Source organism: Protopterus annectens, chromosome 17.part0, assembly GCF_019279795.1.
Source record: "Protopterus annectens isolate FY-2018-M chromosome 17.part0, PAN1.0, whole genome shotgun sequence".
Lineage (NCBI taxonomy): Eukaryota > Metazoa > Chordata > Ceratodontiformes > Protopteridae > Protopterus > Protopterus annectens.
In genome coordinates this window covers 188,148,844-188,175,875 of record NC_056751.1, presented here as the reverse complement: position 1 = coordinate 188,175,875, position 27,032 = coordinate 188,148,844, and positions in this window count along the sequence as shown.

Here is a 27,032-nt window from a genome sequence, read left to right as displayed (position 1 = left end):
GGAATGTACCTTTATAGTGGTTGTAATAGCACATTGCTATTTGTTTGGTACTGTTGTTTTTATATATTATAAGGGGGGATAACCCTAGGGGGTCTCACTACAATGGACTCTTGTGTTGGGTGTGTGATCATACATCACTATCTGTCATGGCCCAAACAGGAATAGCTAACTATTGCTACTATCCTAGTTGCATCCACACACTTAGTATGTTTGCACACTGCGGAATATAAGATGTGTACTCAAGCAGTGAATACTGCCAATCATCCATTATTGCTGCAATGCTACATAGTGTACTGCCACATATGTGATCCTGACATGTGTTCCAATTTTGTTGTCTTTCAGGAAAGCTATCTCCACAATGCCAGGGCCTTTTTATGGATGCTCAAAATTACATCATCTTGGAAGCCCTGTCAACACCATCAACTCCTGCTGTCCAGGGAGAGGCAAAACAGGGAAGAGTAGGCAATATTGTGGGCTGACCTGGTCCACGATGTGAATGCTGTTGGTCACCAGAGCAGGACATATGAGCAGATATGACACTTTACCACTGATATGATCAATGCCACACACAGAAGAGCAGCAGAAATGGCCATGGAGCATGGTGTCACTGGTGAAGGGCCTGAGCTGGAATAACCACTGGTCAGCCACTGAGGAATTCTTGGTGAACCCAGGCACCCATCAGATGGTATGTCATTGATGTGGGTGCCACCACTTCCAGACAACAGGAGCATCCAGGTATGCTTAATTTGATCAACACTGGAATATTGTAGCATTAAGTGTGTCAGGGTGTACATAGTTTTAAGTGGGTGTCAGGTGTCTTTTTGGGGGGGTGGGTGGAGGGTAACTGCAGTTCGAATGCCATGCTCAGATTTTGACAAACATACCGATTAACATAGTAGCTACTTTAAATGTGAGATATTTGGATGTATTACCCTGTTATAGTGCAATATGTGGTGGTGTTTACAATACCTCTCCCTCAAATTTTCACAGGACCATCACGAATCAGACAAGGCTGTGCTCCTGCTCCTGCTAAGCAGAAAACTGTTTTGTTAGAGATATAGATTTAGTGCAATGTATTCACTCAAGTGTCATCCCAGACCTGCTGGTTGGATTTATGTAGCCTGCATGATTGCCAGCTGCACAGATATTTTCGGTCTGTACACAGTTTAGGGTCATACCTATGCCTTGTAGGTGTGACCAAACTGATTGATGTGACAGTATTGTCAGAACATTACAGATTGCTGTATGTGTCACCTGTGCAGAGTTTTGACAAAAGTCAAAAGTGTATATTATTGTTGCTCATAAGATTCTTGTTTAAAGAGCTTTTATTTACAAGTAACTATAGATATTTGTTAGGAAATAATTTCTTCATCTCCTGCTATATGAGGTTGGGGGTTAAACAGGTCTGTAATAGTGACAGCAGTGTATAAAGCATAACATATATTGCAACATAGTACTGCAAAGCATAGTAGTGTAGGCATTAATGTACTGATTTTCCCTTTTTTATCATAGGTGACCAAGGGGGTTGGTCTCTGTCCCTTTCACAACCTGATGTCAGGGTCTCTTCAGACTCTGATAATGATGGTGGCCAAAGTGAGGCACAGGTGGGGGTTGCAAGGGCTGAGTCTGCCCAAGAGATTTACATCCTTCTTCTGCCCTCATTATCACTGTACACAATCAATATGCCTACACATACTCAGTCCCTGGAGGTCACAGATATTAAACAGTCAGAGGGTGGGGACATTGAACTGGAAAGTATGACATCTATGGCTGCAGTGAATGTTGATGCTGGCCATAGCCAAAGAGATGGCAAGGTTCCACACAGGTGGATTGATAGGAAAGCTCATAGGAGGCCTGCTGTCCTTCCACCACTTGTTACAGGTGTCTCATCACATGTCACTCTGTGTATGTTTTGGGCCATTATGGAGGCACAGGCACATTCCAAAAGGAATTCCAGATGAATGCTCAGGGTTATGGATGCAGCACAGTCTGACATCCATGACTGCCTCCATCACATTGCTGATACCCTGTATTTGTTGACTGATGCAGTGGAAAGATGTTAATCTGAGACAGATCACCGACTATCTGTTTTGGAACCCATATTGTCTGTGATGGAATGTCTGGTTAGAGTTGAGCTTTGTACTCATGGACATAGGTCAGTAACTACATTTGCTGAGAGTCCAAATGACCATGCCCAATCAAGCTGCCATCCCATCATACCAGTACATCCAGCACTCAAAAGGGGAGTGTGCTGTCCACACCAAGACATGGCAGGCCATGGGCTCATGGTCCTGGGCATTACCATGGAGGACACAGTCCCAGCGGACAGCAGTCACCATCAGGTAGTAGCCCCATTTCTGACCTTGGGCATGGAAGTGCCAGTGCAACTCCTGGCAGAGCCAGTTCCCATGTTCAGGAGTGGAGATGGTGAACTGTCAGCTCTACCATGCATCATTCAAAGCTGTCCAACATACAGACACATAGGGCTAGCACTGAGCTTGACTGTGTTCACGCATACACTCATACCACTTTCACAATCAGGGAACCTACAGACACACATTTTCATGGTCCATCTTGCCTGCTTCCCTTCCTGACTCACACACATGATTTGAACCTATTGGGTCAGCCTAGGCCTCCCGCACCCCCACACAACACCCTGTGCAAGTGATGATATATGTGCCACATCCCTGTCATTCTCATCATCAATGCATGGAAATGAAGCTATGTGTCTGATGCACAGGATGACTATATAAATGACTATGTATTTGTTTAATCCATTTTTGCCTTTGCCATGTCACTTGTTACTTGTACTGGTCACTGACAGATACTGTATGCTGCCATTTGTAATGAGTAAACCACATTATTTTCTGTACCATACATTGAATGATGTAATGGCTATATACAGGATGTATTGAGGATGTATATACTCAAAAAAAAAATGTATCTGCTTTTACTTTATTTGTGTTTTTTCCTACTTTATTTTGCTTTTGTGTCATCTTAAAAGTACTCAATTGTATTTATTACTGCTTGGTGTAACTCATTCTAAGCCTTTTAGTTTAAGCACCTGGGCTTCAGACCAGTTTTACATTAAGAAGGTTTGTGGTCTGCACTGTAGTGGCAGAACAGGTAGCTTACATCCTTCTAAGTTGGGAACTGCTGATTGAGGGCTCAGTATCTGTTATTCTAAAAGTGTATTGATTCTGGTTTAAGCACTTGGGCTTGAGGCCAGTTATTTTACATTAAGAGGGTTCGTGTTCTGCACTCTTGTGGGAGGAGAGGCTGGACTCTGTCCTTCTGAGCTGGGAATTTCTGGTTAAAGGCTTATAGTGCCTGCATATTTGAACTGCTTCTTACTGAAATTGGTACACCTTGCTTTCTGTAGCATAGACTAGATCCAGGCCTGCTGAATCTTGTTGTTTGTTTATTTCCCTGAAATGCTAATTCCACCTAAAACGCAGCCTTTTAGCACTTCTGTGGATCCCTAGTGATATCTGCATTGCTTACTGTACTTATTTCCTTGTTTCACTTGAAAGAAAGTTACTGTTTGTCATTTTTGCATTTAAGTTACCTGTAACACATTGCATTTAAGTTACCTGGCACTTGCTCACTAAAGCAATTATATAAGTCAGCTCTAAAAAATTAAAAGCACTACACCCTCACAAACTCCCCTTGAGTACCTTGTTCCCCATTGGCCCTTTTTTCAATTATAAAGGAATTCCCAATACTATTCTAGCATGTCCAAAGGTCAGTTGTCAATCTTCTCCCCGGTCCAGCTGGTGAATCTGGGAATCTTGAGGCAATGTTACAACTGCCTCATGTACACAGACAACCCTCTCCTCCTCCCAACAAATTCCAACACATGTGAGAGATGCAACCATATAGCCAAACTGGAGGCTAAGCTCTCTCAACTCAGTACTGGTGTAACCAGTCAGGAGGAGAAGGAAACCACACTCACTACAATTCCAGTCTCACATAGACCTACCACGACAACAAACCAAACACATAAACACACAAAAACATACTCGGAGGCTCTAAATAAAAATCTGCCTAAGCAGCAGAGACCTCCAAAGCAGACACCCAAGCAACAGCTACCCCAAAACAAAACACATGCAACACATAGCTCACAAAGCCAGTGTGCCGAACAGTCACAGCCCTTAAGGCTAAACAACACACCTGATGCACTTGTAATAGGTGACTCTATCATCAGGCACACTGACGTCCCGCTCACCAGGCTGAACAAGGAAAAGGTCACGGTGAGCTGCCTGTCGGGCGCTAGGATCCGCCACATAACACAAGCACTCAGGTCTCTCCAAGGCAAGTACAAATATGACTCAGTCATTGTCCATGCTGGTGTGAATGACCTGAGACGTACCTCCCTGGACTACATGAAAAGAGACATAGAGGAGCTCTCTGAGCATGTAGCCCAGGCCGGTATGACCCTGACCTTGAGTAGCATCTTACCCTCACCAAGAATGATGCCACAATATGAAGACAAGATGATCAATTTCAACAACTGGCTTAAGTGTTGGTGTCATTCAAAGGGGATCCAATGCCTGTCAGCCTGGGATGACATGCTCGACAAGCCATGATGCTTCACTAGGGACGGCTTGCACCTGTCACCCTGGGCTTTGGATATTGGCAAAGGCTCTTGCTACCCCCATAGTGCCTTTTTTAGGCAAGGCTCAAAAGACAAACCCACCTCCATAGGTATCACAAGGGATAAGAAACTAAGAGTAATGCTACTCAATGCCAGAAGTCTAAACCTCAAGATGCATGCACTCAAAACTCTCCTTAGCATGGAGAACATTGATATCTGTGCAGTAACAGAAACCTGGTTCAAGGCTCCCGAGAGCACCCCAGCACTACCAGGTTATACCTCATATCATGCTTTTCGGCCCCAAAACTTGGACCGAACCACAAAAGGAGGGGGAGTATCAATATTCGTCAAAGATACCCACACCTCCAGGTTGGTGGCACAGCACGAAGCATCAGAGACTATCCATGTGCAATTAACTGTGGGTAAAACTGCCTTCCAGTTTATAGCCTGCTACAGACCACCCTCCCAAACACAGGAACCCCACTCGGCCTTCCTGAGAATACTGGAAAATATGAAGGTCTCTCCAAACACCATTATATTGGGTGACTTCAACTACCCAAACATAGACTGGGAGCATTACTCTAGCTCCAACACCTAGCCCAAAGGTTCCTAGAATTTATAAACTCAAATGCTATGGAACAACTTGTTACCACTCCCACAAGAGGAAAACATACTGGACCTGATCATCACCAACATGGGGACACTATGCTCCAGACCAGAAGTGTATCCCTCACTGGTAAGATCAGACCATAAACTAATCTCACTGGATATTCACATCCCGACCCCACCCCCTGCCCAGAAAACCACAGTGAAAAACTTCTCTAAAGCAAATTTCACACGCCTCAAAACCGAGGTGAAATCCTTCAAAGCCCCCGGGCCTGTGGAAAATACGGCCCAGACCACAGAATCCTTTATAAACGCATTCTATGAACACCTTCAGGAATGCATGTATCATGCAATCCCAAATAAAACCAAGGCCCAATCCTCCAAAGGCAGATGTCCTGTCTGGTGGACCCCAGCCATAAACAAACTATACAATAGAAGGAGGAAGCTACTACATGATAGAGCAAAATCCCAAAAAGGGAAGGCATCTCTGATCAGTATTAGCAAAAAACTACGGGCACTCATAAAATCGTCTAAGGCCAGCTTAGGAAAAATTGCACAGGACACTAAGGATAATCACAAGGCTTTCTTTAGTTATGTTAGGAACCTGGGTGGGAATTCCCAGATATGCTCAGAATTAGTCCAAAATGACAAAAAATACACTGAGCCCACAGACATTGCTAACATCCTAGCTGACAGGTTCATTGCAAACTTCTCCCCCCCTCCCCACCAAAAGGGCAAATATCTATCCCAACAGAGTGCTGCCCCCCTGACATCTCAGATGCTCAGGTAAGAGCCGATCTCTCCAAAGCAAAAAACACAGCATCAATGGGACCAGATGGTGTCCCGGGCTGCGTCCTACATTAACTCCAAGAAGAGCTAAACCCAAACATAAAACTACTGTTCAATCTTAGCCTTACTACAGGATATGTACCCAAAGAGTGGTGTACAGCAACAGTGGTCCCTCTCCACAAAGGTGGTGCCTCAACGGATCCTGGAAACTATTGCCCCATTAGCCTGACTAGCTTGGTCTGCAAAGCTATGGAAAGGATCATCATGGACCTCATAAATAAAGATATTGGGGACCTACAGACACTGGATCCTACCCAGTTTGGCTTTGTTAAGGGCAGATCCTGCCTCTTAAACCTGGTCGATTTCTTTGAAACAGTCACCAAGGCCATTGACGAGGGGAAGGTGGTCCACACAGCCTACCTGGACCTTGCAAAAGCCTTCAATACAATACCCCACTCAGGCATTATAGATAAGCTCACCAGCTTAAATATAAACCCCTACGTCACTAGATGGGTTGCAAACTGGCTCAAGGACAGAACCCACATGGTTAGAATTGCTGGAGCCATGTCAGACTCCAAACCAGTTACAAGTGGCATCCCACAAGGCTCAGTCCTGGGACCTCTCTTGTTCGGTATATATTTCTCGGCGGTACAGGCCAACACGGAAGGACTGTGGCTGACCAAGTTCGCAGATGACTGCAAACTGGGCGCCATAATCAACTCTCCAGCTGACACAAGCATCCTCCAAAAGGGCCTCATAGAAACAGACAACTGGTGCCAGAGCCATGGCCTCAAGCTAAACGCCAAAAAGTGTATAGTCATCCCCTATGGCAAAATCAAAGTGCCCACAAATTACCACATAGGTGGTAATCCATTAAGTACAGAAGAAGTCATTAGGGACCTGGGGACCCAAGTTGATAGTAATCTCTCATTTGACAACCACGTGGCCAAAGTGGTTAGAAAAACATTTTATATAGCCCACCTAATCATGAAGGGATTCACATCTAGATCAGGGGAGGTCATCGTGCCTCTTTACTCATCCCTCATCAGGCCCATAATTGAGTACAATGCCCCTTTTGGGATGTACCTTACCAGACACCTGCAGCAACTGGAAAGACCCCAAAAGTACCTCACCAAGAGGATCAAAGGGCTCAAACAGATGCCATATGCTGCCCGGTTAAAGAAACTCCAGCTCTACTCAGTGGCAAACCGCCTGCTCAGAGGCGATCTGTGCCTGACGTATAAAGCCATGTCCAACCCGGAATTAATGGACATGCTGCACCTCAGAAAATCCAAATCCCATCGAGCTACACGCTCAAGAAACTTGAACCTCAGCACTGAAATAAATAGGACATGCTGGAGGGACAGATTCATAACCCAGAGGCTTCCTTCACTCTGGAATAAAATCTTAGGCAGAGTCCCACATTGACTCTCTTTAAGAGGATTCTTGATGAGTGGATGGGAGATCGTAGGTTTACCCCGGCTATCACTTCTGTGTCACTGTTAGACAGAGGCACAGTATACTAACCTCAAAAAAAGCATAGCAAAATTAATTTAAAATGGGTGGCGAAAGCCAAACACACTCTGGCTAGGCTTATAAATGCCCTAGGGCAGATAGCCTAGTATGAACCTATGAACCTATGAACATACACAATAAAAGGTGTCTCGTGGACCTCTTTATGTTTCAGTTTCAGGATCGTTTGGGAGACACGTATGGATACACAGTGACAATAAACCCATAAACATCAGAGCACAGGATGGAATGTCAGCACAGAAGAAGAATGTCTTCAGAAAGATACAGCAGTATAGGTGCATGGCTGCATAGGTTCATATGTGTATAACAGGCTAACAAGGACAATGGCTTCATTCAGCCTAGTTGTGCATCCCTAATCTCTAAAAAGGTCTGATACACTTGATAAGTGTCAGCATGACTTCAGGAGCTGACACATCTACAAGCTGTGGTGAGGGAGACGAACCATGTATAGTTCTCCTATGTCCATTGCAGACGTTTGTCCTAAACCAGTTATGATTGTCTTGTTCCATGTCCCAATATGTAACTTGTACATGATGTGTGTTACAACGGAAGTATGCTTCACATGGATGGGGAGCCTGTTGCATATAGGATGTAGTGTCTGAGTTATATACCTGTCTCTCCATCATGTACTATTTATACCACAGTCAAGATGTAGGTGTGCAGAACAGGTAATACACGTGTTAGTCCTTTCTTGGATATGCAGGTGGTACGCAGTGGGATGTGACACCTTCCTGAATAACATCTATACACCTCCCTTCGAAAGCTTGTAGGAGACAGAATACACATTTACGCCCTTGACACAGTCTGCATAGGGCATGATATGTGCACTATGTATTGGTCTACTGTGGAACCTTTGTGGCTGTTATTGTCAGTTATGCCTGTGTAGTGATATATCAGTGGTGCCATTGCACTCATCGATAGGTGTAATGAGTGCCATATTCAGTATAACAATGACAGTCTGGGATTTCATTGCCATACTTTTCTCTATAGGTTGTACAAACTTGAATGAATCCCCACATCTTACAGACCAGTGAAAGTCAAAGGCTAGATCACTCTCTGTGTCCATAAGTCCCTGACTAATGGCTCAACTGTTTGCGGTGTGTGGACAATACGATATTTTCTAGGGGTAGGTGACTTTCAAAAAGATAGTATTGTGCATTCCATGGCATTTAGTATTTGTCAATGGCTCTGACAACAACTGAATGTGTGTTTCACCCATCCTGTTGGATCTGTGCGGGATTCAGTGACAGCTCCTAATTTGCAATCATCTGCAAATGTAGTTATTCAGAGGTCACTGATAGCGGCTATGACTGTAGAAAAGGCAGTGGCTAGAAGGGGTAGTCCCAGAATGATTTGTGAAAAAAGTCCACTGGTGACTAGCTTCATTGTAGCAGTGGACTACCCAGTGCTGTCTTCATGGATAATGACTGTCAGACACTTGGCTATCCAACAGCTGACATACTAGTTTGTAAATAACCTCTATAGTTTTTCAACAATGCCTGATGGTTTAATATTATTAAATGCCTTGTCAGGCCATGGTAGGTTGAGTGAGTCATATTCTCCTCATCCATTCCTGGGTCCACCGGTTAGGTTAGGCATGATCTGCCGTTGAGCAAAACAAACTGTGTTTGGTCCAGTATCTGTAGGTATACGACACTGTTACTGATCATTTCCATGATAACTCATTTCATGGCTTTAAATATCAGATGACTGAGACATCTAGGGACAGTGCTTGGCACTGCATGCTAGTTGTCCTGTGTGCCACTAAGTATTGCAGTTACTTCTATCATGTTTTCCAAGAAAATAGTCATCCAAGGTGGCAGTGTCTATACAGCACAGGCAAACAATGGAGGGGAAGGTAATATGTACACCCTGTGAAGTTAAGAAGGGAGTTTTACGCAGTTATTCTGCAATTGGACACTACTCAAAAGCAGTGTGTTCTGAAATTACACAATTACCTTATGAAGAATACAGAAAACAGGGGAGTCCCCTGAATTGCTGGTGCCTGGCTACTACTAATGCTGGTCTTCCCACAGCCACTCTCTCCTGGGATACCATGCTCCTATACTTTTTCTCTCAGGAGAAGCAAAATGTTAGTACGAAGCTCATGATGAGAAGCAGGACACAGCTTGTTTGTTTGTCCACATAGTTGTCCCATGTCATGCAAGGTTCTGTAGGCTTGACATACCCTTTTCCAGGTGGATTCCTTGATTAGCAACCAGAGCAATCATTTGACTTTTGTATGTATTATGCCTTCTGTTCCAGGGTTGTTAGGATTTCACTACAGTACTGACTAGATGGTGATTAGGAGCACAGCTGCAGTGTCATAATATAATGTTCAATATCCGGTGACATAGATGTCCAAGGTTGCTCAAACAAGCACCACAACAACAGTGATCCATGTTAGGTGACAATTTCACAGTAATTCATGCAGCCTGCCCTTCAACAGCAAAATGGTGCACATTTGCATGACATGGATCTGAGGCCTACTGCAGAGGAGTGGCCACCTTTGGCCAAAGTGTGTCCACCTGCCACTTGTCCTAGGTATGTCATACTGTACATTTATGTACTCAGACATCATGTCACACAACATCCAGTTTGCTGTCTCATTGCTTGACAGGCATTGTAGACTTGCAAGGCCAAAGTAATGACTGCAAAGTTAAACAAGTCATCTGTGCATGCATGGGCATCCACATATTCACTGCAAGGAGTGCCTACAAACAGTGTATTTGAGGCTGTCAACCCCAAGGGTGTAGCAGCACGACCCTAAGTTTTCTGGGGTTGTACAGTGTCACATTTGTAGTTATGCTATTGCGACCATGCCTAATAACAGGATTATGGTTAATCCAAGGGCCACATGCCTGGCAAAGTGCTGTAATCACTCAACCATGTTATGGCACACTGTCAGGTGTTGTGTTACCTTAGAGGACCTACATAAAGCTGACAACATGTTACATTTCAGCATCTGTCATGACATTGCCAAATGATGGTCTGCTGTGAAACACACACAAGCAAGCCTCTATTGTGAATGGCATTATCAATGACTGCTGATGAGATGTGGAAAGTGTCCCCACACCCTACTCCTATGCCACACAAACAGAATTTGTAAGAGATGTGATTATATTACAAACCTTGATTCCATGGTGTCTCATACCAGTCAGTACATATGACAATGAGCATTTTGCCAACATGCACATCTCACCTCCTGCTCCACCCACAACCACATCACACACACCTGCATGTGTGGAGCTCCTTACCAGATACATTCCCAAAGAACAGACACCTCAGAAATCCATATGCAAGCTCAGTACACATAATCATACCTCTGGAAAACACAGTACACATAATAGCTCATGCACCACTGTCTCACCGGTGAAACACCTGAGGCAAAACACAAAAATCAAACCTATTATTCATAGGTGATTACATCATGTGACACATTGATGTCCCTCTACCAGGCTACATATGGGAAAGGTCACAGTTAGCTGTCTGTGAGTTGACATGATATGCCATACCACACGTTGAAGCAAGTCTGTCAGTATCAGGTAATGTAATGATGACATCATAGTTTCTGTTGGTGTGTACAACTTGAAACATATGTCACTGGACTGTATGCAGACACATGACTGAGCTTAGACACTCTGTGTCTCTGGCAGATATGCTCAAAGCTTTCATCTGCATTTGACCCTCACCTAGGATGATGGCTCAAGACACACAGAAAATGATGGAAGCCAAGAATTGCCTTAGTGTGTTGTGTCATTGTAAGGGGATCTACTACATGTCCACTTGGGATGCCTTGATTAACAGACCTCAATGCTTTGTCAGAGATGGTCTTCATCTGTCACCCCTGGGATTTTGTGTACTGGCCAAGGCTGTTGACACCACCATAGTGCATCTTATAGGCATTGTCTCAAGGGAAACCTTTCCAGTGAGAATGTCATCTTCATACAACATCATGGTTATGCTGCTACACACTAGGAATGCCAACACTAAATTCCACTCGGTGGAAGACTTCCCCATCATGGAATATGCAGAAATTAGTTCAGTCACAGACACCTGGGTCAAGGCTGTGGACAGCACCACAGCCATACCAGAGTACAAGTCCTTCCATATGTTCAGACTTCAAACTGACAGTGTGCAAGGTAATGGATGTGATGTATACATATTCATTACAGGTAGATACATATCCAGATTGGTGAAACAGTGTGATTTCCTGGACATACTGCAGGTGCTATTCACTGCTGGAAGGAAACATAATCAAGCCTTTGCCAGCTACAGAAGCATCTCCATGAATCCAGACACCCATTGTGCTTATTTGAATCTACTTGTGTCTATCAAGATGCATCAGTGCATCATGGTTTGGGGTGACATTAAGTACCCACCAACTGTGCTGGTTAGTCTTGCACAAGCTCACTTGCCCAAAGGTTAGTCCATGTCTTTAACTACAATGACGTGGACCAGTGGTGTGTCATCCCCACAAGGGAATCCAATGTAGTGCATAAGGTGTTTACAAATATGGGTGACTACTGCAGCCCCTCCACTATGAGGTTGTCCCTGGTGAGATCTGACCACAGATCATTCTCATTAAAAGTAAGTATCACATCTACACCTCCCTTGCAGAAAATACAGTAATAAACTTCAACAAAGCAAATTATAACCTTCTATGGGATGGTTTACATAGCTTGATTGCACCTCCCCCCTCAGATGGGACAGGCAAGTATGCAGAGCTGTATACCAATGCTTATGCAAGCACCTGTATAAATGCATAGACTCGGCTATACATGACAGGAGGAAAACAAGCTCCTCATGGCACAGAAAACCTGCCTGGTGGACAACTGCCATTAGTAAGCTGGACAATAAAAGGTGGACATTGCTGTGTGACAGTTGGAGTGAGGGAGCCCCCCCAAAATGGAAGCACAGCCTCCTCAGCTAAAACAAGCAAATAGTGTTGTTGTGACGTTCTGCAAAACCAGTATTTGATAAAATTAGCTTCCCCCACAAAGGACAACCACAACTCACAGTGTAGCTACATGTGTAGTCTCAGAGGAAAGACCCAGATTGTCATTGAACTCATACTTAATGATACCACATATAATGAGTCGGTAGTCATATCTAACCTGTTGTCCCACAGGTTCTTTGTCAACTTCACTCCCCTGTCCCTACCATGTGTACCACATGACATCCCTACAACATGTCCCATACCATCTATATCTATAGAGCAGGTCATAAATGGGCTCTCTAAGGAGGAAACACAGCATCTGCTGGATATGCTAACATCACAGGCTGCATCCTACATGGAATCCAACAGGATTACTAACACCATTGGGAACTCCTTGCAAATCATAGTGTGATCACCGGCTGCATCCCAGTTGACTGGATAATGGCAACTGTTATCCCCTTGCACAGAGGTGGTATATCCACTGACCACCAGATCTGTAGACCTATCACCAGAGTAGCCATATCTGTAAGCCCATGGAACAAATCATCATGGACCTGATCAGCAAAGATATATGTAATCTGCAAACAGTTGACCCTACACAGCTTGGATTTCTGAAAAGAGGATCATGGCTGCTAAACCTGGTGAACATGTCTGAGGCAGTCTCTAAGGACCTGGATGAGGAGACATCTGTGTATACAACCCCCTGAACTTAGCCAAGCTGTATGACTTAATTTACATTAGATCACTATGCCTCCCCAGTGGTAAGAAAATCTGAGGGTAATGCTACTCAATGCTAGAAGTCTAAACCTCAAACTGCACTCACTCGAGGCACTCCTTAAAATAGAGAACATCGACATCGCAATCCAAATTGTAGCTTGCTACAGACCCCCCACCATGTCCCAGGATTCCCACTCCTCATTTCTTGATACACTAGAAAGTATTAGGGAACAACCCAACACCCTAATAATGGGCGATTTCAACTACCCCACCATTAACTGGGAAAACTACTCATGTACCAACTCTTTTGCTCAACATTTTCTGGAATTCATAAATTCCAATGCCTTGGATCAACTTATTCACACCCCCACCAGGGGCAGCAATATCCTAGACCTGGTCATTACCAACATGGGCAACCAGTGTTCCACACCAGAGGTCAGTTCCTTGTTGGTCAGATCTGACTACAAGCTAATCACCCTAGATATCCACATCCCGCCCCCACCCCCAATTAGGGAAACCACCATAAAAAACTTCTCCAAACCAACTTCACACTTCTTAAGACAGAAGTGGCAAACTTCATGACACCCATGCAGATGGACAGTAGAGGTACGACTGCTGAATCCTACACAAATGCACTTTATACGCACTTACACGAGTGCATGGATCATGCTATCCCTAATAGACGCAAGATTCTATCCTCCAAAAAAAGGAAGCCAATCTGGTCATCCTCTGCCATAAACAAACTCTACAACAGAAGAAAGAAACTGTTGCAAAAAAGAGTAAAATACCATGACTGGAGGAACTCCCTGGTCAACCTCAGTAAGAAGCTGAGATCCCTCCTAAAATCCTCCAAAGCTAGTTATGAAAACAAAATTGCCACTGACTCTAAAGACAACCACAAAGCATTCTATAGCTATGTCAAGAATCTCAATGGCAACACTCAGATCTGCTCTGAGTTACAGCACATTGGCACTAAATATACAGAACCAGCTGATATTGCCAACATCCTGGCAGATAGGTTCAGTGCTATCTTTAACCCCTCTCACCCCCTAGAGGGCCCATCTCTATACCAGAAGAATGCAAATTTCCTGTAATCACGGCTGCACAGGTAAAAAACACACTGTCCAAAGCCAAGAACATAGCATCCTTAGGACCTGACAATATCTCAGGCTGCGTTCTACATGAACTACAGAATGAACTGACACCCTACCTAAGTACCATGTTCAGTCATAGCCTCACCTCAGGCTTTGTGCCCACTGAATGGTGCATCATGATGGTTATCCCACTCCACAAAGGGGGAGCCACGACGGACCCCAGAAACTACCTCCCCATTAGCCTGAAGAGCCTGGTCTGCAAGGCCATGGAATGTATCATCATGGAACTCATAAACAAAGACATTGGTAATCTCCAAACTCTGGACCCTACCCAGTTTGGGTTTGTAAAAGGAAGATCATGTCTCCTAAACCCAAATGACTTCTTTGAAGCAGTCACCAAAGCCATAGATGAGGGTAAGGTGGTTCACACAGCTTATCTAGATCTCACCAAGGCTTATGGCACCATCCCCCACTCTGGAATTATAGATAAGCTCACTAAACTAGGTATAAATCTCTATGTCACAAGATGGGTTGTCAACTGGCTCATGGACAGAACCCACACTGTGAAAGCAGCAGACTCTAAATCCGACTTCAGACAAGTGACAGGTGGAGTACCACAGGGTTCAGTCCTGGGTCCTCTCCTGTTTGGTATCTACTTCTCTGAAGTACAGGCTAACACAGAAGGTCTTTAGCTAACAAAGTTTGCAGATGACTACAAACTAGCAGCCATAATCAAAACTCCTAACGATGTGGATATACTACAAAAGGGCCTCACTGAGACAGGTGCTTGGTGTCAAAGCCATGGCCTGAAGCTCAATGCCAAAAAGTGTATTGTCATCCCCTTTGGTAAAAACTCTGTACCCATGAACTACCACATAAGTGGTAGTCTACTTAACACTGAAAGTGTGATAAGTGACCTTGGGACACAGGTGGACAGTAGTCTCTCCTTTGATAATCACATCACCACAGTGGTCAGGAAATCCTTCTACGTGGCTCACCTCATCACAAAAGGTTTCTCATCCAGAATAAAAGAGGTCATTGTTCCCTTCTACTCATCACTCATTAGACCCATTATAGAGTACAATGGGCCATTTTGGTATGTACCTCACAAGACATCTACAACAACTGGAAAGGCCACAGAAATACCTCACAAAGAGGATTACTGGCCTCAAACAGATGCCCTACGCAAAAAACTCCAGCTTTACTCCATCGCATATCGTCTACTCAGAGGCGGTCTCTGCCTAACCTACAAAGCTATGTCAAACCCAGAGCTGTTGGACATGCTTTTCTTAAAGAAACCCCAATCCCTCCGAGCTACACGCTCTAGGGACCTGAACCTTGTCACCACAATAAACAGAACATGCTGGAGGGATAGATTTCTCACCCAGAGACTTCCCATTCTCTGGAACAGACTACCTATCTATGTCAAACAGAGCTCCTCATTAGCACTCTTCAAAAAAATCTTGATGATTGGATGGGAAATAGGAAATTCACCCCAGGGATCACTTCTGTGGCCCTGCTCAACAGGGGTACAGGAAAATAATTTTCTTTGGTGGCAAAAGCCAGGGTACCTTTTTAGCTAGGCTTATATAGACCCTAGGGCTAATAGCCTAGTACCTAACTATGAACCTATGGACCTATAAGAAGGGAATCATAACTTGCTCATGTCATAACTGAGGACACTGTTACCTGAAATTGATGAAGTCATAACCTCCATGTACTCTTCCCTCAACATACCAATATTTGACTGCAATGGCCATTTTGTCATGTACCTTTCCAGGCACTACTAGCAATTTTACATAACACAAAGGTCCCTCACAAGAAAACTTCAAGTCTTCAGTATCTGCCCTATGGGGATCATCTGAAATCACTGACATTGTAGCCTGTGTCATATAGGCTACTCAGAGGTGATCTCTGCCTTGCATACAGGAGAATGTCTGAACCCACTTGATTGAAAATGCTGCATATCTCTAGGTGGTGTGGTGCATGCATTACTCACTGTAAGGACATTAACCTGTTGTATAACATTACTAATACATGCTGGTGGGAGAAATATGTCTAACAGACTTTAACAAACCTTTGAAACAGACTCCTGCCTAATGGCAAACAGGCCACCTCATTGGCCCTCATCAGATGCCATCTGTATGATTGGCTGGGTGACTGTTATTTCACCACAGGGCTTCTGCCTGTGTCCCTCATGGACAGGGGTAATATGTGCTGATTGTGTAAATAAGGGCAATAACTTGGCTAGGATTGTTAGGGCTCTAGGACCATTAGGTTAGTAAAGTTCAATGATCCTAGGATTCCATATGGTGATGTAAAGTTCAGTGATCCTATGATTCCATACGCTGATATAAAATGCCCTCACATCCACCCACACAAAACTGGCTACATTGAGGATAGCACCACCTCCAATTAATGTTTATAGGACACTGCACAGCACACAAACACTCTCCAAGTTTGTTGCAAGTAGATTATAACCCCTACTTGTCTAATGGTACACACTACAGATCATAGTACATATTACACATGCCACACTTCAAATCTGCTTTTAGTATTTCTTTAGGACATCTTATGCTAGATGACATCAGCAAGCCTTGTTCTTCTCAGGCATTTGGACACCCACATCACCTACTACAACCAAAATACTGCAAAACCGTATCCCTTTCTAAGTCAGTTAAGTGATCATATTTATGTTGTAGGGAGATACACACACCAAGTAGCCTGCACTGAGAATAGAACCCCTACCCTAGACTTACACACTATAGATTACAGTACTTATCACACATGCCACAGCTGAAGTCTGACATTAGAATGGCAGTCGTTGGTAGTCTTAAGCTACATGAAATCAGCAGGCCTTGTAGAAGACAGGTGTTTGGAGGCCGGCATGAACTTAATTGGCCAAAAAGTGCAGAGCCATTACAGTTTGGTAGTCAATGAATGATTATTAGCTGTTCTGCAGGGAGATGCATACACACACACACACACACACACACACACACACACACACACACACACACACACATATTAAATGGGGTGCAGTGAGATTAGAACTCCTACCCATCTAGTCTTACACACTATGAATCACAGTACTTACCACATGCACCACGGCTGACATCTGTTTTACATATATATATATATATATATATATATATATATATATGTATATATATATATATATATATATATATATATATATATATATATATATATAAAAAACTGCAAGCAAAGGCTTGTGTTGAACAGCATCTGTGGCCTGCAGTGTGATATTGCTTCTTACTGTTATCTGCATCTAGTAGTCTAGCAGTCAGATAACTTTTTTGTCCTAGCTATGTGGCTACAGTTTACATTTTGGCCATATGTGGCTGTTTGCATTTGGATGGGCAAGGCTGTGGGCAAGAACAATGTGCCCTGTCAATGAGATATAGACAACATTATATAGTACACCACCTGTTCACCTGTTGGTGTATGTGTGGTGACATTCAGCAAGCACAGGGGGCTATAAGTAAGTGCACTATCTACTGTTGAGCCCTTACCTTTGTGTCACAGTACAGCTTTACTCACCATTATCAGGGTATGTAGGACAATACAGACATAAACATATATATTTATGCATATAACAGGGATGTATATATAAATAAATGTGCGTGTGTGTGTGTGTGTGTGTGTGTGTGTGTGTGTGTGTGTGTGTGTGTGTGTTATGTGGATATATGGGGAGAAACAGAGATGTATGTGTTTATATATATATATATATATATATATATATATATATATATATATATATATATATATATATATACAGGTTTACATATATGTAAATATACATAGAGATAGATGTACTATCTATGGGAGAGAGAGACAGTGACAGACAGATATGTATACATATATATATATATATATATATATATATATATATATATATATGTATCTATAAACATATCTATATATAACAGGCCATTTTGAGCGAGGAGCAACAGCATTGCACTCTGCTTAACTAAGTGTATGAGCATGCCCAGTGGGAATTTCTCTAGTTATAAACTGACTCCAGCCCACACCTATCTGTACTCCAGTCTGGGATTTTGTATGTTACAGAAAATGACATAGGTCCCTGTTTCTGCACTGCAGCACTTCACTCAAATTGTCTACAACTTTCTAAAGTTGTCTGATGTTATTAATATGTGACACAGCTTAATAATATTACACCATACACAGACTGACAGCCTGTAAAACACAACATAATAATACCTCACATCCAAAAAGTGGACACTTCTAGATTAGAGCTATGAATGCCATCACAGAAACTAATTACCCTAGTCCTTTAAGCCACACAAGCTGCTTGAAAGAAAGGTGTCATTCATAGGATCATAGGATCGTAGGATCATAGGAGGTTACTAAGCTAATGGTGCTGAGGCCGTTACAAGCATAGAAAGAGTTTATCCCCAAAAAAGCAACCTCAGTCAGTACCTGTCACCCCTGTCAGTGATTGACACAGGTGGAACCCCTGGGAAAAATTTGTGGTTTTCCATCCACTCATCAAAGTTGCGCTTGAGGAAGGTCAGCATGGTACTCTGTTTGACATGTATAGGAAGTTTATTGCAGAGATGGGGCAGTCTCTGGGAGACAAACCTGTCTCTACAGCAGGTTTTGTCACACAATCACCTGCATAAATATGCACATTGTTATTCCTGCGTTAAGTGAAGACATACAATGTATGATCATTTTCTATGTTACTGTCCTTAGACTGCCTGGACTGCTAATAAACCATTGATGAGTTACTGTTACAGCAGTTACAAGGGAACACTGGTATGTTGGGGGTGGGGGAAACAAGACTGCATGTTCTGCTGGGATACACAATAGTCTATCATGTAACCCCACTGTCTAACATTTCCCTTGACTGATGTACCAGCGATCAGTTGCAGTAGGGCTGCATGAATATTCCATGCATGAGGCCTAGTGAATAGTAATGGAAACATGATAGTGGAATGGTATCTGTAGTCCCATGTGGATGTTATTTCTGTCCAAATAGCCCACTATATTTACTTGCATAAATGTAGCAGATCCATGCATACAATTCCATATCATAATAATACCTATGAGAACTGTGTAGGTTACAGACTTACCTTGTAAATGCAGCAGTTGACACAATTGTAGTTCAGGGTTGACTCTGTCTGATGCAAGCAGTACACAGCCAATACATGGAAAGGTACAAGTTATTTGGGTTGCCTGCCATCAATTTTAGTATGTGTATGTGAGTAGGAATAAGGTGTAAGTCCCTAGGTTCCTAGGTTGTCAATGAATGTGCTATGCATTGTCTGTTAGCCAAAGCCAGGGCATACTGAGCATGCCTACATCTGCCTACAGGGACATCAGCAGGGGGTTCCACTTCTGGGTCTTCCTATAACTGTGGCTGTGGTGACCTAGGCACTCGTCGGGGGCTGTGTATCCCTTCCTTTTGCTGATCTCACTGGAGCTGTTTTCACAAGATCAGATTATGTAGTATAGCACATACTGTGAATATACGTGCACATGTGGCTGGAGAGTACTGCAGGGCTCCACCAGATATATCTAGGTGCTGGGACCATAACTTCAGAAGTCCAAGCACACACTCTGTGATGTTCCTACTTTGTGGGTGGGTCTCATTATGGTATTCATCCATGGGTGTGTGTGCAATTCTGATGGGTGTCATCATCCACAGTTTCAGGGTGTAGCCAGCATCCCTCAGTAAATGGCTATGTGGGATGTCCCCCCTAGCAAACATCTGGTACAGCTGTTATGTGTGCCAGATATGGGAGTCATGATAACTGCCGGGGCTGCCAGCACACACGTTCAGGATAATCCCCTTTGCATGAGTGCAATTTATGGCACCCAGTACTTCAGGGTAGTGTGCTACATGGTAGAACTCTTGCATATTGCTGGCCCTTGCTTCAGGGGAGAGGGGAAAAATATGTGCTCACTGGCATATGGTAGCATAGCATCCAGGAACTGGTGGAGTATCCTGGATGCAGATGCTTGGGACACCCTCATGTCCCCAGGTGGTCTTTGGAAAGTACCTGTAGCTAGCATCCTAAGAGCTACACATATTTTGTTTCCACTGGGATGGGTTCCCTTCTGTTGGATCTAGGTCTGAGTTGAGGGTGGCAGAGCTCAGTGAGTTCTCGTAGTATGTCCCTGTACACCCCGTAGACCTTTACAATCTCCAGCACATGTAACTCCTGGAAGGTGTGACATAGGGAAATACTGCCAGCCCAGCTATCTGGAATTATCTATGTCCATTTATGAATATTAATATGATTTATATTAAAATGTAACAGAAGGAGATACTACCTGCCCAGCTATCTGGAATTTTGTAAATAATCATATGTCAGTGTGAATATCAGCATGATTCATATGCTTGTCTTACAAATGTATTAGAACTATAGATTATGTGTATATTAAACTACTGGCACAAAAGTGTGTGTTGAACAGGGTTTGTACAGTACTGAGCTTTAAGGATGTGTCCACAGTGTACCCTACTGGAAAAGAACAGAAATGTATATAAACTATATACCTATGCAAATATATGTTTTAACAGTAGAAACTAGAAAATACAGAGTTAACTTCCAAACCTTCAAGAAAATAAGTTAAAATTAAATTGTTTTATGATTGTGCTATAAAAGTTATCTCTCAGTTTCAGTGCAGTAGCAGCCACAATATCCAGAGCTAGAAGTTTTTTTATAGTCTTGAAAGAGAAGTAATTACTAGGTTTGAGATGTAGAAGTGTTTTATTGTTTTATGACTTCCAGGATCTCCAAACATCTGAGAGATATATACTTTTCACAAGGAGATGTTAATGCTACACTGGGGGTTTACCTTGGGGAACTAAAGTCAGGTGACAAAAAGTGATGGCATCCAAGCTAACCCAGCAGTAGTATTTCATATTAATTTACGAATTCTCTCAGAGAGAGAGAGAGAGAGTCTGTGCATTTTGTATCTTGTCTTTGACCTAAACATCCACCCATCACCACTTTTTACACTTGCCTTGCTGTAAGTAAGTTTTTAGGGCATTGTAGCTATTTTAGATACAGATAGGAATATAGTAAAGTATAGCTTAAATGTTTTCTTTATTTATTTGAGACTGTCCTGCAATGTTGTTTTAAATATTTCCTGTGATTTTGAACTCTGATGTAACCGATTACTTACTGAGTATTGTTTTGTTCTTATATTATTTATTATTCAATATATTTAAACCTTTTAATTCTGGCTGGTGTGTTTAAAGATAGTTAAGCTCTTAGAGTGATTGCATATCTATTTGGTGACACTGTATAGGCCACTCCAAAATAGCCCTGCTATTGGTCAAACTACCATTAGGATTAATAGCAGCATTACCCAGTAAGATTGGACACCCTTTGTAAGGGTCTTAGAGTAGCTGATAAAGAGTTGACTGGTGGCAGCTGGAGCTACATTTAGACTGGGCAGAAGGTGGCATAACTATTAAACTGTGCCAGCCTTTTCCAGGTGTGTGTGTTTGTGTGTGTGTGTGTGTGTGTGTGTGTGTGTGTGTGTGTGTGTGTGTGTGTGTGTGTGTGTGTGTGTGTGTAAATCAAATCTCAAAGTGTGTGTCAGCTACTTGGGCAGGGACATGAAGCAATGGTTGGACAGAGAGGATGCTGGAGGTCTTAGCTTAGCCACTAAACTGAGATCTCAACCCTATAGCTTTGCCAGCGGGGAGTTTTATTGGGTATCTGATGAAAGAGGGAGAAACCAGCCAAATACTGTCTGTGATCTCTCTGTGCTCTTATGGGAAATTGCACTTTACTGTGTGTGTATTTGTCATCCTCCCATTGTGTACATCCCCCACTATTGCCAGTGGTGAGAATTTAGGCTCCTTGATTACTGGGCCAGTGTTAGCGTGTCACAGAAAATTACCCTGGGCCTGAACACTCTTCTCCTTCTCTGCCTAGGCCTATTGTCAGCAGCACCAGCAGCATTGACTTCAGCATCTAGCACATACAGATGTAGCAGACCTGTAGCAGCCCCTAGCATTATCTCACTTAAAATTCCCAGGTCTGTACTACAATTGTTCAGAGTACTGGGGAAAATCAGAATGTAGGGTGTATGCATATTATACACAGGTTTGCTGTAGATCCAGAATGTGTGATTGGCTAACTATGATGCTTTTCACCTGCCTAAAATGTAATTACCATCATTTAATGGCTTTACTTTAGTGCACAACACAGTGCTATGTGCAACACTGTGCAGCATAGCTTGTACAACAGTCAAAATTGATAATTGAATATATGCCGTTTTCATGACTTGCTGCCTACGTCATCACTATCACCTGGGTGGGCTTTCCACAAGAATGCACTCAGCAATTTGGCACAGCAAGCAATCACATGCACCAGAGCTTAAAATAGCCTAGAAGTAACAGGACACACCCTGCCCTGATGTCATCCACATCCATTGGAAATATCAACATACTGTGAGAGCCTACACTAAGTGGATATGCGGACATGCTTACTCCTGTTTTATCTTCAAGAAATCTATATCATTTGATATGATCTGAGTTATAGCACAAATGCACCACTGTACTGACCCAATGCAAGGTCCTATAATACAGTTCTCTCAAATATTATAAAATGCTTTATTTTCCTCTTTTTTTTTTTTTTTTTTTTCTTTTAAGCATGTTTGTGCACTATGGCCCATACAGTCTGTGATTATTAAAAAAAATATTAATTTAACTTAATGAATTTAATTTAACTTATTCCCTTCCTCTTTCTGACATCTACAATAATAGTTTTGCTCTTATCTGTATGTGGAAAATTTTCAGGGGATTATGTTCATATTTCTGCAGTTTAACATCCCCTTCTGTCTGTGTAGACTCCTCTACATGGAAAAATTCCACGTACAGTACGGACTATGACACTGAGTCTACATGGATGCCTTTCTGCTTGTTGGATCACTGAACCCACCTCATTTGTATAAGATTAACCTGCTTATGAGGTGATTTGCATTTCACGGAATTTTCCACATTTGCCCATTCGTGCATGCCAGTAAGAGGCATTTACTGAATCTAAAAATGTTTGTGCTCATGTACACATCATTCTGTGATGCATACATGCAAAGAAAAATATGTGTAGGCTTTATTGAATTCCTCCCGATATCTAATCAATTGTCTTTTACCTTCCTACCAGAAATCACAAATGATAGCTTTCAGTCAATAATGCCAGGCACTACAGCTTCATTCTTCTTCTTGTAGAAAATGCATCATGATACTAGGCTTGTTGTTGTATTAACTTTTTAAGTGATTCTGAGAAATACTTAAAAATCGTCCCTGGTTTCACCTAGTGTTCCTCTCAGCTTTATCTGGAATTCCTGAGCACAGACATTTGGAGATATGTCAGACCCTCTACATGGACACACCCCTATCTAAACATTTCAAAATGAGGCTACTAATTCAATCACATCAACAAAATCACTTTCAACTGGTTACTGGTTCATTTAGGAAATAACTGCAGACTCTGTGACTGAACACTTGGGCAAATGCCTGTTATCAAGGTACAGATCAAGTGGAACAGATAAATTAAAAAATATATACTTTAAATACTTGAAATAACTCAACCATTAATTGAAATGTGGTAATTAAAATAAAACCTAGTCAAATACTATTTAGTTTTCATGTGACCTCAAGCAAGTGACTTTAAACAAGTAAAAAACAAATAACAGGGAAATTATCAGGCTTAAATGTTCTTTAAAGCTATCTGAATATAGTTATCTTGTTGTTATATACAAAATATTACATAATATATCTTAATACAAACATAATAAAACAGCTCATGGGATGGAATTTGTACAGTAGTGAAGCACAACTGTAGGGTGTTACTTCTGATGGGGCTTGCTGTGTGAGGGGTCCAAAAGCTAGTTATGGATGCAACAGGGAAAAGAGTGAGATAAAAGCCACATATCAAAGCAGACAAGCATCACCAAAATGGACAACAATGCTATACATGCATACAACAAGAGGAGCATGCATGGGTAATCTGCATGATGTAATGACAATGGCATCACTCTGTACTAGATGCAGTACCAATGGCTACTCATATTTCTGTGTCAGATAGTGGACAACCAGTGGTACATAGTAACAGGTATGGCAGCATATCAAAGCACAGTCACCAACGTGAACCGCAATGTGGATGCACATGCCAAAGTAACCAACCTGTTCACGGTATAAATTGGAAGGAAGATGTGTAGAAACAGTTTGCTATAGTTTGAATAGAAAGAAAACTTTTTTTAGAATGGAAGTGCGTGGAATAAACCATTACATTGCTTGCTACAAATGTGTAGAAACAGTTTGCTATAGTTTAAATGGAAAGAGGTGCTTTTGTTTTTTTTCACTCCTCAACTTAGAGTTGAGCTGTGGTGCTTCATCATAGGATAACAACAGGTGCCAGAATAGCTGGAAAAGTCACACTTCTACTTCTGCCTCAACTGGAACTGACTATGGAAGACAGAGTGAGAAGATATAAGACACATATAATATGAACACCATTCCAATTGCACATTTGAATTCTATATGACACATGTACACCCCATTGTCCTTAGGGGTCTATATTAGATAAATGAAAGTTTATCTTACCAAACGCTAACATGAATGAAAATCCTGGAACCAGAAACCAGAATTGTGAGATCGCAGTACAATGAAGATGGGAATATTTGCCCTTTCCTTACTGTAGTGCGATCTCGGAGTTGGAATATATATTTAGCGGGGGGTGTGGGGGGTGCAACCCCCCACAATTGCAGTTTCGAGTTCTGGGATTTTTGATAATGTCAGCATTCAGTAAGATAAACTTTCGTTTATCTAATATAGACCCGTCCTTAGAGCTGCTGCTGCCTTCATTAGCAGCTAGCCATGTTCAAGAGATGCATTTTGGCTGCTGAAAAATAAATGAAGAAATGTTAAGCATAAGTGGACAACACTGATAGAAGGCAGTAGGACATTAACCGGATCAAAAAAAGTTACAGTAATCCCTGGCTCCATCTCCTGAACCTCTGACTCCCAGTAGTGGATCTGATCTTGCTGACATCACTTCAACTCATCCTATTGATGCCTGCACCATTTCCCTACAACTGTGAATGTCACAAGCCTCATGTTAAGTAGTATGTGCATGTGTCACACCAATGAGTAAAGTTATAAACAGTGCAAAGAGGAAGGGGAAGTGGTTCAATGACATTGGTGACAGCTGATTGATCTGTATATCCATCATGCTAAATGCACCATGGTAGTGAGATATAAAGCTCCTTTCCAATGTTACACGTGAACACATTCAATCATATGAATATGATTTATTGGAATTGTTGCAAAAGTGCTGTGGGCATGCAAAAGAAAGAAGACAGGAGAACTGGGCTGATAGCATACCAATCTGCCTATGGTGTTTGTCAGAAAAAAGAAGGGTCAGTGTGCTGTTGTTCAAGTACCTGAGACATATGCAAGGGGGGACCACATATGAGCATTTCAAACCAGATATGATGCACACACACACACACACATTGTGGTGATTACACAGGATAGACATGCAAAGTGTGTAGCTGCAAAGGCAGCCAAATGCCCTGCCATGTCACATGCTGGAACACCACACAGTTGCACACTTGTATATACTCATCAGGGAAGGGAATGCTGTCTTCATATAAAACTGCATGAGATGCCATGGCATATAAGGTGGGGAACCACCACAGCACTACATACTTTCATGATTACAGTACCACATACCAGTGGTGGAGATGGCTTGCAAAATGATAACTGTAGGTGACATTAAAAAAGAAAAAGTGAGATAAATCCATGGTCAGTAACACATGTATTATATAAGCCTAGTACAAACACCGAATGAATGACATACTTTGCTTGCAGGTGAACAGGGATGGGTATGGATGTTGAGGGAAGGGAACATCTAGAGAATTTCATAAGCCAAGAGAATGATGTGCTGCTGCCTGCCATCTGTGTACCTGGCATGCTTCTGTTGGTCAAACGTGGTGCAGGCAAGTAGGCCATGAACCAGATCTGGAAGAGAATGGTACAGGATGTGAATGCTGTAGGTGGCTATAATAGGTCCATACAACACACAAAAGAGGATTACATAAAAAATCTCCCTTGTAATAGACAGGATCACAAGAGGAGCAGGCCCACCAACACTGAAGTGGCTAACAGAGGTAGTAGAATTTTGGATGTTACTGAATGTAGGTATAAGCCTAGCTACTGCTAGCTACATGTCAGTAGGAAAAGCACCAAGTTAGCATTGATCATTTAGTATGATATGACATAAAGCTATTCACATAGTAAAGATGATATGGCTTTAGCAACCTACACATCTGTCCTGTATGCACCTCCATTCAGCAAGTGCAATGTCTGGCCAAAAGGCCGCATGCTCCAAACTATTGTGCAACACTGCTTTCCATCTGCCCCATTATGATTGTTACAGGAAGATACTTAAAGTACATGCCTGTGGGCTTAAAACAGAAGAAATCCAAAGCAGAATAAGCCTTGAGTAGCATTAAACATAATTTGGTGTAAGAGGTAGGAGATAAAAGTACAAGGTCCAAAAAACAGTTAAAACTTCAGTTTTAGTAAGGTAAATATGGATTTATTAGGATAAACATGGATCAAGGAAAACATTTAATAGCTGATCAGTTGGAGTTACTTAGAAACTACTGCAGTTTTTATTGTCTGTTTTTGGACCTCATACTTTTATCTCTTACCATTTACACCATTACACCGTTTATGTTTATG